General features: G+C 46.0%; 1 long non-coding RNA gene across 3 annotated transcripts in view; it reads right to left on the bottom strand.

The window, feature by feature from the left end:
• The window catches only part of LOC119454681 (uncharacterized), a 66,687-nt gene that overhangs the window by 22,716 nt on the left and 32,832 nt on the right, over positions 1-11,139 (bottom strand). For 2 of the 3 annotated variants that reach the window (XR_007465177.1, XR_007465178.1), the window contains exon 4: positions 8,065-8,188. The exons of the other annotated variant lie outside the window; for it this stretch is intronic. This is a non-coding gene — a long non-coding RNA (uncharacterized LOC119454681). The remainder of the gene's footprint in view (positions 1-8,064; positions 8,189-11,139) is intronic. 3 annotated transcript variants of the gene reach the window in all.

Below are 11,139 nucleotides of genomic sequence, written 5' to 3'. Positions count from 1 at the left end.
TAGTTTGTTCCAAGCGCAGTTGCTACAATCCACAGTGGGGCAGTGCGGCGCAAAACTCTCGAGCTCTCTGTATTGTTTGGTCGCTCGAAGTAGCGATAGGGTTCTTTATTCTATGGCGATAGCGTGCTGAGCTAGCGGCTGGAACGATGCTTGTGTCGCGGCGTGTTGACGAAGCCCTGACGAGAAAGCGACTGCTGACTGCTTGCATAAAGCATTTGTTTGCTACATAGTTGCTCTTCTACTGGCTTGACAGTCAAATTTGATTGAGGGCTTCATTGCACATTACTCGTTTATGTGTTCATTGAAATGGTTGTTTCAGGACATTTGAGACACAAACTTACTTGTGGTAGGAAAGGTTGCTGCTTCCTGGCTGTAGTCTGCTGTCGCAAAACGGGTAAGCGCAAAGCCACGACATAACAGTTGCTGGCGCGCACTTCAGAGGAGCGGTACGTCAACATAAAATATAGTGAAACATGCTCGTAAGAGGCCACAAGCGTCCAAGATAGCACTGCAGCAGATGTGTTTAAATGTACTCGAAGACGTTCATCAATCGTGACAGCCGATGCAGCCTTTCGAAAGAGCGAGAGAGTTCACAAGTGCGCCTGCGCAGACGCAAGTGCGTCTGCGAGAAAGTTCACTTTCCTCGCGTTCGCAGCGAGCAGGCGTCGTAGCAGACGACACTTGTAACATTTCTCTCAAAGGCGCAACACTTTTCTCATAATACAAAATTTTTATTCCCACAAATATTTGATGAGTATTTTTTATATAAGCACATGCACGGTTGTTATTGCTGTTGTGAAAGTAAATAAATAATTATTCAATGGCGCTAAATCAGGCAGAACGATGCATACCCTGGTGGTAAAACATGCTTCAATCTCAAAGTCATACAAACTTTATTCAATGTATTATGCATTATATAAAACACAACATAAATAAAGTTAATTTTTGCAAGAAAATGGTTTAATACAGCTTCGTTTACTGCGCCGCATGCAAACGCCACCAGTTTCAAGACAGAAGTCAATCCGAAGCCTGTACTTCCCATCATTCCCATGTAGGTTGAGGCGACGTTCAGGAGAACCCCCGTAGACACTAGCGCCACTTTTCCCTCTAGGTTTTTTATTTAGAAACCCTATGATGTAAAGCAAACAAAAGCTTGAAGTCTGATGGTGCCACGGAAATAGATTGACTTTATTCAATGGAAAAATCTGCAGACTATGGAATCATCCCGAAAAAATATGCACATCCCACACAGTATGGGAATGGGTGAAAGCGAAGCTTCCGCGAGCCAGCAAAGAAAAATGGCGTAGTGTGACGCGCTGCAGGTTTCAGTCACAAACGCGTCCCTCAGTTGCCATCGTGAACTTTACAGAGCAAGCGGAAGCTTTATTCAGCATTATAAGTTGTTGAATTCTAGAACACGATGTGCTGAACGTTGTATAAACAACGGTGTAAGGTACATACTTTTTAGCTAAGGACACTTGCGAGACGCGATCGAACAGATAAAGTAGCAATAGCGCGCGTCCCTCAACACGGGGACGGCAGCGGATACCTATTGGCGGGACGACGCAACTTCACTTAGAACGCTTGCGAGAGCTTGCGCGGGCAAGGAGTGCGTGCATAGCACAAGCACCCAGAGAACGGCATCTGCACGAGGCGTCGCGTCGCCGTATCTGCTCCGTTATCTCCCCACGTATCTGCTCCGTTATCTCCCCCAGCTGGTGCTTTTATTAAAATTTAGGAAAGGAAGTTTATAAATAGTCAGTAAACCGAAAGGAAAGTGGACAAAAAGATAAGTTCTCCAACGTAGGAGGCAAACCTACATCCTCGGAATTACGTATGCGGTGCTCTACCTTGTTACATAGCGATGGCCTAGGGATTGGCAGCATCCATGCCATAACGTAGCATCTGAGGGTTCATTGGGAAGTTTCCGGCGCCTAAACGCCCAATACGAGACATCAGTGGCTAAAAAACGTCCCATATCTGCTGCCATGGCGGTTATTGGAGCTTTGGTTAAGGGTTTTATTGTCCTGGAAATGAAACCTGCGCCATGCATGTCCTGTCGAACCCTGTAGACGCGAGAAATCCTGAAAAATGGGGGTCTAGGCTGCTGCCATGGCGGCAAATTTCCATGTGGCGTCCCAATGCACCTATAAGGTGGTTAATCCCTCGTGTCGGGGAGAAACACCGCTTTCCAAATGGTGAGGTCCGATATGGACTGAGCATCGGGCGGTGAGCGCGCTTGTACCTACTCTACCCGTAGGTACCGGTTGCTGCACTCGTCTGCCAAAGTCGCGGCGGATGGTCTACCAGAATGCCGTCTGCGGTAAGACAAGGGATGCCCCGAGACAACGCTTATAAACCTCTGTAGGTATCCCTTCCCAGATGCGAGCCCCTCAAGTAGCCGAACACGATGCCGGCGGATATCGCTACTTATTAAAAAAAACCGTGGGTTTACGATGGCATTGAGATTCGAGCCGCAATCAGTACCTTCCTCTTAGTAGGCGGATGCTCTACCATTACACAGCCACGGCTGCTCCAGGGACAAGAGGAAGCTTTAGCTCGGGGCCAGCTTTGATTTTCTCATACGAATATTTTGTCACGGGAAACGGTATAACTGATAATATATTCGCAAAATATATACAGCGAGCTCTATAGCACTGCCAAGATGGCGTAATGGCAATCTCTTCAATCGTCGTCTTCTGATCAACGTCAATGATCAATGATTAACGTCATCTTTGTGCCATTGCGCGCAGTCTCGTAACGTTAACCTCCGGCCGGAAAAGCGCCAACCCGGCGCCTGAGACAGGTTGGTTGGCGCGAGGTATGGCTTCAGCCGGGCCACGTGCACGACGTGTGAGGAAGGAGAAGACGTGGTAGGATCGAGCGGGGCTATTTCGTAAGTGACATCTGTCAATTGTCGCAGGACGCGATAGGGGCCAGAGTATCTCCAAAGTAGTTTTTCAGAAAGGCAAACGCGCCGAGACGGGGACCAGACAAGGACAAGATCACCCGGCGTCGTACAACAACTTCTGCCGTGATTGCGACACAGAGAGGCGAAGACGGGCAATGTGACGTGCCTTTTCTGCTATAGCGATGGCGTCACGCGCGTATTCCGTAGACAATGCGGCCGGGGTCGAAATAAGTGTGTCAAAAGGGAGCGTCGGTTCTCGTCCGTATAGAAGATAGAAGGGAGTAGCCGGCGGTGTTATGGCGTGAGGAGTTATAGGCAAATGTGACAAAAGGTAGCGCAGTGTCCCAGTCATGGTATTGGTGTTACACACATATTCAAATGGTCGTTTTGATTTCTCGTGCAAATAATGTACGCCCCCGAGTGTAATCTAACCCAAGAAGTATAATTGTGCTACATGCCACGCGTGATTTTTAAAAGCTCTATAAACGATGGTGTTTACTTGGCGCGTACTTGTCTTCTTCGTCATTTTGGAGCTAAGCTGACTGCGTGTCGCTCACGCTTCTGGGAAACGCGCTCTTGAATACGCAAAACTGACGAATTTCTCTGCGTTGCCCGAGAGAGGGAAAAGTAACCGGAGGGGACCGTAAGTGACGCTAAGCTAAGGTATTCGCGCATTTATACGAGGTTTCTTTTTAATCGAGACATCTCAATCAGACGGTGGCGCTTACTGTACTTATATACATATTCATCTAAAGAAGAGTATGTCAGCTGTTCCAGTCATAGGTAATGACTGTGCGTTGCAGTAATAAAGTAAGGGCTGCGATTTCGTAGCGATACTTTCCGCTCGATCCTACGTCATTCTTACCACCCACCGTGAACGGCCGGCTATTCCAGTTCATAACACGGGCGGAGCGTCGCTCAAACCACTCACGAAGAGCGAGAAGGAATACCATCGCTATACAAACACGGCCTAAGGTTCAAAAGACTTTTCATGTGCTTAATAATTCTTTCATAATCCAATGCTCTTTTGTTTTACTACATATTTGAGTTTCGGTGATGATTTTCTTGGTACTCTTATGTTTGCTGCATTCCCTCTTGGAATCTCACTTGTTACAAAATAGTCGTGTAACCTCCTGAGATATAAGGATGAGATATTTGTACAACGAGATGCAGGTTAATGTAGCTGCTTGTGTGGGGCTCTTTTTACAATTCCGCATTACACAGATATGACAGGTTTCCCGATTCACATTGCAATAAATTATTCATTTCTTGTAGCTGAAGGCTGTGCGGATTCTGGAGTCATCCCGCGGGAACCTGCAGCACTGCTGCAAGCTGGAGTGCGCCACGATAAAGCACCTGATCTGCATGCTTTCACAAAGCTGCGTACAAAACTGTCACTACCTTGTGTGTTGTAGGATATGTTTGTGTAATCCGCAATAATTTTATTGTGTGTGCCGTTTTCATGATTCCTAGTGGCAGATCACTTGCATATCACTTTTGGTCATGTGGAGTGCCCTCAGTTCAATGAACTTACCAAAACTAGCCTCCTCTGAGTTAAATATAGCTCTGATTTGAGTAACTATGCGTGCTTTACTCTGTAGAGGCTGTATATTAATATAGTGAGATTACCTTTTTAAGATAATCGTTGAGAGGCATAAGGTCTCGAGATGTGTATCTTTTTGTCATTTTTATTACTCAGTCTTGTGAAGCTGACTTCTCACAGTATTGCCTGTATATCTATATTGTTCCCTCTAATCGGCCACGCTTATGTATTGCATACCCTATTTCATCTCTTAAAATTAGCATACAAACAGCAAAATCTTATTCTTTATTATGTAGCTGCTGAATCCCTAGTCACAGTATGAGAAGGTAATTTCTCAAGCATATAGCAGACCATTAGCCTTTTAATGTGACAAGTTCAATATGCACCCCAAGGGCAGGTTGGCTTAAGGTTGGAAGCTGGTCTACTATTAAATCATAACATTCCGCCCAGTGCAAGATTTGCAAGCCACCCGGCAGTGCAGCTAAAGGCTGAGCATTCACCATTACATTGGCACTTTTTTTTCTGCGTGCAGTAGTTGCAAGCCACGGCAGTGCAGCTGAACGCTGAACGTTCACCTTTACATTTGCTTTTTTTTCTGCGTGTCTCTGCCCTTATCCAGTTGATGTTGGATAAAGCTTGTTCTTTGCTCTCACTTATCTGAAATGCAAACAAGCCTTTTTACCTTCTCTTTCTTATTACTTCTCAGCTGCCTAATACTCAAGTTTCCAGTGACATGGTAACAGTGGTGACTACTGCCCAGAACTGATATGTGCGTCTGTGGTTTGTGGTAGCACGTGCTCACTACCTCGGATTTACTGAGATGTCACAAGGAAGTTTGCTTCATGCTCAAGCTGCCCTGCACTTGGTGGAAATGTTGAAATAGTCACTTTTTAATATAATAATTTGTTGTGCTTTTATGAAATTGAGTTTTCAAACAGAATAATGCGCACTAGTTAGAGGGTCTATCAAAATGTTTTCCACCACCTAAATACATGGTTTAAACTGATTTACGGCTACTTCACACAAGTGTATGATTCCTAAGTGTAACACGTGCATATTCTGTGGAGCAGTACTGCTTCAGCAATGCTCCAGTCACTTTTGGGGTGGCGTTCCAATAACCACAAGGACGTCGCCCAAGAAGAAGCTTTGCACCCCAGAGGTGCGATTGCTATTCTAGTACGTGTGGCAAGGCAGTCAGTTGAAATCTTCGTTTTGATTGTGGGTCATTTGAAGTCAAATTTTTGTGGATGACTGCTACATGATATCTCGTCCAGATACACAATTCATAAGGCTATTCTAACTATTATTGCATTTTTGCTCCCTCCGGCTTGCAGCAAAGGGGATATCAAGAACACGGGATATATCAAGACCACATTATAGTCACTGTTTGCTTGTGGCTTCTGAGGGCATGTGTGAAAGGCTTGGAAAATAAATATCAGTGTTTGAAAAGACTGGTGTGTTTCGCTAACAGGTACATACCTTTATATCCCACTCATGTTTAGGTTACATCAGAACACTACAAGAATTTTTTTAATGCTGGAGAAAGTGGGTATGTCACCAGGATGTTTCTAGGGCGACCAAGAGAAAGTTGGAAAAAACTTACAAGGATATTTCCAGGGCGAATAGCAAAAAGTAGGGAAAAAGTTACTAAGATGCTTGTAGGTCAAGCTACACAAAGTTGGAAAAAAAGCTAGAAGGATGTTTCTAAGATGGTAACTAAACCCTGTTTTTAATGTTTGAATGACGTGCATTCATAGTTTAAAGAAAGTTTGTAAATAAAATTTCTATGCAATATCAGTGGCCAATAGTCGACAGGATGTTGGTATGAATTATTTAGGAAGCTTAAAAACAGTTTGAAAACTTTCAATATACCCTTGGTAGGTTCTAGTAACATTTGTATAAAAAATTTTTATTCAATGTTACTAGAAAATTTTGTAAGGTTAACATGCGTCACGGAAAAGCAAGAACAAAAGCGTGATTTTTCATCATTGCGCGCAGACCTTAGACATGTCCGCCACTTTTATTGCGATAGCAATTATATCAATACTCCAAGCAGATTTCTGCCGTCGGGTTTCTGCCGTCGCTGTGAGGTACCGTATAAATTCCAAGGGCGATAATATCGTCTCCACGCGCCATATGATGTATGTGTGAGTGAAAGCGCGCGAAGGACGTGCGGTTTCACGGAGCGCGAACGCACGGCGGAAAGCAAAGGGGACCGTCGCGCGAAAGGCCATGGGGGGATGGGAGGGAGGGGGGCGACGTTGTGCTACGGCATCAACGGCGCAAGGGGAATTGGCGACTCAGTCGCGAAAGGAGTAAAGCAGGAAGGCAGCGCGGGAGGTTGGGTGCGGCTTATACTCGGCCCACAACTGCGTACTTGTACTTTGCGCGGCAGTGGGCGCTTGCCGGCAGCGTATCTTGAAAGCGATTAGCAGACTGCTCATAGCTTCGTAAGCGCTGTGCTTTCGCCGCTCACTTTCCGTTGAAGTGATAGACCGTACCAACCTTCGCTCGCTGCTGCTGCTGAGCTTGCTGACACCATCGTTTTGAGAGCGGCTGTCTGCGGTCGTCGAGGGGGATCTATTCATGCTCTTGTGCGCGCTGACATCATGCTTTTTATTTCAGTTAGTAAGCGAATGTGACCAAGTTTATACAGCAGACAAAACAACTATCCTTACTCCGTATAGCTCTCTACTAATTTGCAATCGCAATTGATGCTTCGCCTTCAGGGCGAAACTGCGAGTTTCTTTCTGGTGAACTTGCTTCTCCTGAGCCTCCAACGTCTTCTCCGGCCCAGATCTCGCAGCAAGCAAAACTCTCCGAGACCTTTTCAGCTCGACCCGACGCACAGAGGGGACGCAGCAGACAGCCATTTTCTTGCGCTTGAAATACCACGTGCCCCAAAGTCACTCTTTGAGGTTTTCATGTGATTGAGGCCAGTTAACCCGCATAACAATTAAGTCGTAATGCAACCGCCGTGACCGTGTACTACCAGCGTTGTGTGTCACAGTGAAAACCGAGCGGTGCGGGGCTGTTCAAAGGCTGTTACCACCCTCAACGGCAGCGCTGCTGTCCATGCACTCAGACTAGGGCGCGAAGTGATGCCCTATTTAGGACCACGGCCAGTGAAACAAGTTTAGCAAAAAACTGCACTGATATTCTAAGCGCGAAAATCATTCTGTGAAAGAAAAAAAAGACATCACAATAACAGGACAGAAGCGTGACATTGTCAATAAATTGGGTAAACGTCCAATATGACAAGAAGGAACTTAAACCGTCAGAGATGGAAGAACAACTATAGAAGGGACAGATAAGTGCTTTTGCTGCTACAAAATCACATCACAGAAATCTGCAGGCGCCACGAGTCACTGAAGACTAAACATGGGATGGCTGTAATGGTCAAGCTAAAGCGACAAAAAGAGAGAGGCAAGGCATACCGCTGCACACTGAATTAAGTTGGCCTTTCATGGCGAGTCCACTGGTGAAGTAGTTTGGCCAAAGAGTGCCATCTGCCTAGAGACGGTCAGAATCTACGCTGGGTAAGTCCATTAAAAAAACTGAAAATCTGATATCGGGAAACGAGTAGAATACTCCAAGAACTGTGTCTTACCTTAGATGAAACGCTTGATTGTATTGTTGAGCGGGCACGCTTACATGTGCTGTATTAAATCACTGCCCGGCACAATATGGTCAGCTGAGAATGGGCACTGGCTCATGCACCGCTGCGGGAAAGCCTGTGGAACAGATAAAAATCGCTGCAGCAATGCAGGCCCAGAAGAGACTTACTCAACAATTTTTTTTGTTTTATCCGGTGTTTATCTCGTGTTTAGCAATCCATCATCCGTTTTGACACCTGTGCTAAAGCACAACTGGTGGCAAACCGCCACGCACATGGATCCAAAGCATTTGCTGATGATAGTTATACAAGCGATTTTAACGAATTTCACTTAAATTATGCGCTTAATGCTTGATTATTCCTGTCTTTTAAATTATTCTGAATCATTTTGGTTTACTTTAAATCGGTTTTGATCAATTCTGCGCTTGTTTTGACCCTATTTTGAGCACTTGTTCTTGAGCGTGATGACGCGACGGACGCCGACGCCGACAGCCCGGACCCCTAAAGTGCTTCGCACTTAAAACAAATTGCAAGTAGCGTTCCTTGTTCAAGATAGTCAAGAGCTTGCATTTACTTCCAAGGCCCTGAGACAGCATCTTAACCGACGAAAGCAACATCTCCTACGGCAGGTTGAGAACGACACACATAACAAGGAGTAAACGTTTCTCTCAACGCGAAGAAAGAGGATGCATGAAAATATATTAGTATGCAAGATATCTACCGATAAACTGTGTGGCCAACATTGGTCACCATGCGAGTGCTAACCAGATTGAGCTTTTTTGTCAAGGGTAATTGCAACAAACTTGCCGCCAAATGAAATAAAGAATTGTTCAGCTTGAAGACTCATTCATACCGAAGACTGACAGCAGTCGCGCGACCAAGTTGGTCGCAAAGCGACGAGTCACAAATTGTCGCAAATGTTCGCTTTTCTGAAAAACAGGCCATTTTCGACCAGTCGCCCGCTGCTCAATTTTTCAGTCACGTGACCACAGTCGTAAAACTGCTGAACCAATCAGATGCGCAGGAACAGGACTTCGGTGTACGCTGATACTTATTTTACGGGGCGATGCCATTGTGAACAGATGACGCCTAGCCGGCCGCTCTTGAAGGTGTGAGCATCTGTCGCCTTCAGTCACTTTTTGGTCGCCAGTCACAAATGGTCGCGCGATCACCTTTAATAAGCCTTAACTAATATAAATTTACAGTTGCGCTTGAACAGCTATGTAGTCACAGTGGTAGCAGGCTTTAGCAATACACTTAGGGGTTTAAAATGTGGTATCGTGCATGACCATTTTACAGAGCTAGCTCTTCTTAGCTCGTTGCTCAGTTTCGCGTCTCTGGCGGTGTCCAAATGCAAGAGAGATGCTTTCATTGTTGGAAGGTGACGCGATGCTTGCATCAGTCAACGAGGAGTGTTCGGTGACGTAATGCAAAGCTTGGTTCCCTGTAACACAGCCAGATGGTGTCGCTCTCCGCGCATCACGGGCGGCGAGATCGGGACCGAAAACGCCTAATACGCACCCCATTTAACGCTTAAACGTCAGTGTTACACACTCCTAACCGTATTTGAGGTTTTTCCCTTCGTGAACCATACGTGGCGAATACGTGTTGGCACAACACATGCAGTACGCGAAGCAACTGCTACTGCGTACCAAAAACAACATCCTAACAGTTAGGAGGCGTCTCACGTTGCTAGCATGAATAATACTTCCATAAATACTAAAGGAGTCTCGATGATGCACGCGCGAGTTATAATTTTTGGGGTCGAATCGAATACATAATACTTTTCGAATGCGAAACAGCCGTTTTCAACATTATTCCAAAAGGATGTTTACGGTGTGAGAAAATGTCTGCTTTGCTTTGTGTGGGATGTCGTGATGTGCTTTTACTAAAATTTAGGAAAGGAAGTTTGTAAATAGTCAGTAAACCGAAAGGAAAGTGGACAAAAAGATAAGTTCTCCAACGTAGGAGGCAAACCTACATCCTCCGAATTACGTATGCGGTGCTTTACCTTGTTACATAGCGATGGCCTAGAAATTGGCAGCATCCATGCCATGACGTAGCATCTGAGGGTTCATTGGGCAGTTTCCGGCACCTAAACTCCGAATACGAGACATCAATGGCTAAATAAATGTCCCACATCTGCTGCCATGGCGGTTATTGGAGCTTTGGTCAAGGGTTTTATTGTACTGGAAATGAAACCTGCGCCATGCATGTCCCGTCGAATCCTGTAGACGCGAGAAACCCTGAAAATGTGGTCTAGGCTGCTGCCATGGTGGCAAATTTCCATGTGGCGTCCCAATGCACCTATTAGGTGGGTAATCCCTCGTGTCGGGGAGAAACACCGCTTTCCAAATGGTGAGGTCCGATATGGACTGAGCATCGGGCAGTGAGCGCGCTTGTACCTACTCTACCCGTAGGTACCGGTTGCTGCACTTGTCTGCCAAAGTCGCGGCGGATGGTCTACCAGAATGCCGTCTGCGGTTATACAAGGGACGCCCCGAGACAACGCTTATAAACCTCTGTAGGTATCCCTTCCCAGATGCGAGCCCCTCAAGTAGCCGAACACGATGCCGGCGGATATCTCTACTTATTAAAAAAGCCCGTGGGTTTACGGTGGCATTGAGATTCGAGCCGCAATCAGTACCTTCCTCTTAGTAGGCGGATGCTCTACCATTACACAGCCACGGCTGCTCCAGGGACAAGAGCAAGCTTTAGCTCGGGGCCAGCTTTGATTTTCTCATACGAATATATTGTCACGGGAAACGGTATAATTGATAATATATTTACAAAATATATACAGCGAGCCGTACACTGCCAATATGGCGTAAAGACAATCTCTTCAATCGTCGTCTTCTGATCAACGTCAATGATCAATGATTAACGTCATCTTTGTGCCATTGCGCGCAGTCTCGTAACATTAACCTCCGGCCGGAAAAGCGCCAACCCGGCGCCTAAGACAGGGTGGTTGGCACGAGGTATGGCTTGAGCCGAGCCACGTGCACGACGTGTGAGGAAGGAGAAGACGTGGTAGGATCGAGCGGGGCTATTTCGTAAGTGACATCAGTC

The sequence above is a fragment of the Dermacentor silvarum genome, chromosome 1 (assembly GCF_013339745.2).
Source record: "Dermacentor silvarum isolate Dsil-2018 chromosome 1, BIME_Dsil_1.4, whole genome shotgun sequence".
Taxonomy (NCBI): domain Eukaryota; kingdom Metazoa; phylum Arthropoda; class Arachnida; order Ixodida; family Ixodidae; genus Dermacentor; species Dermacentor silvarum.
This window is presented reverse-complemented; position numbering and strand designations above follow the sequence as displayed.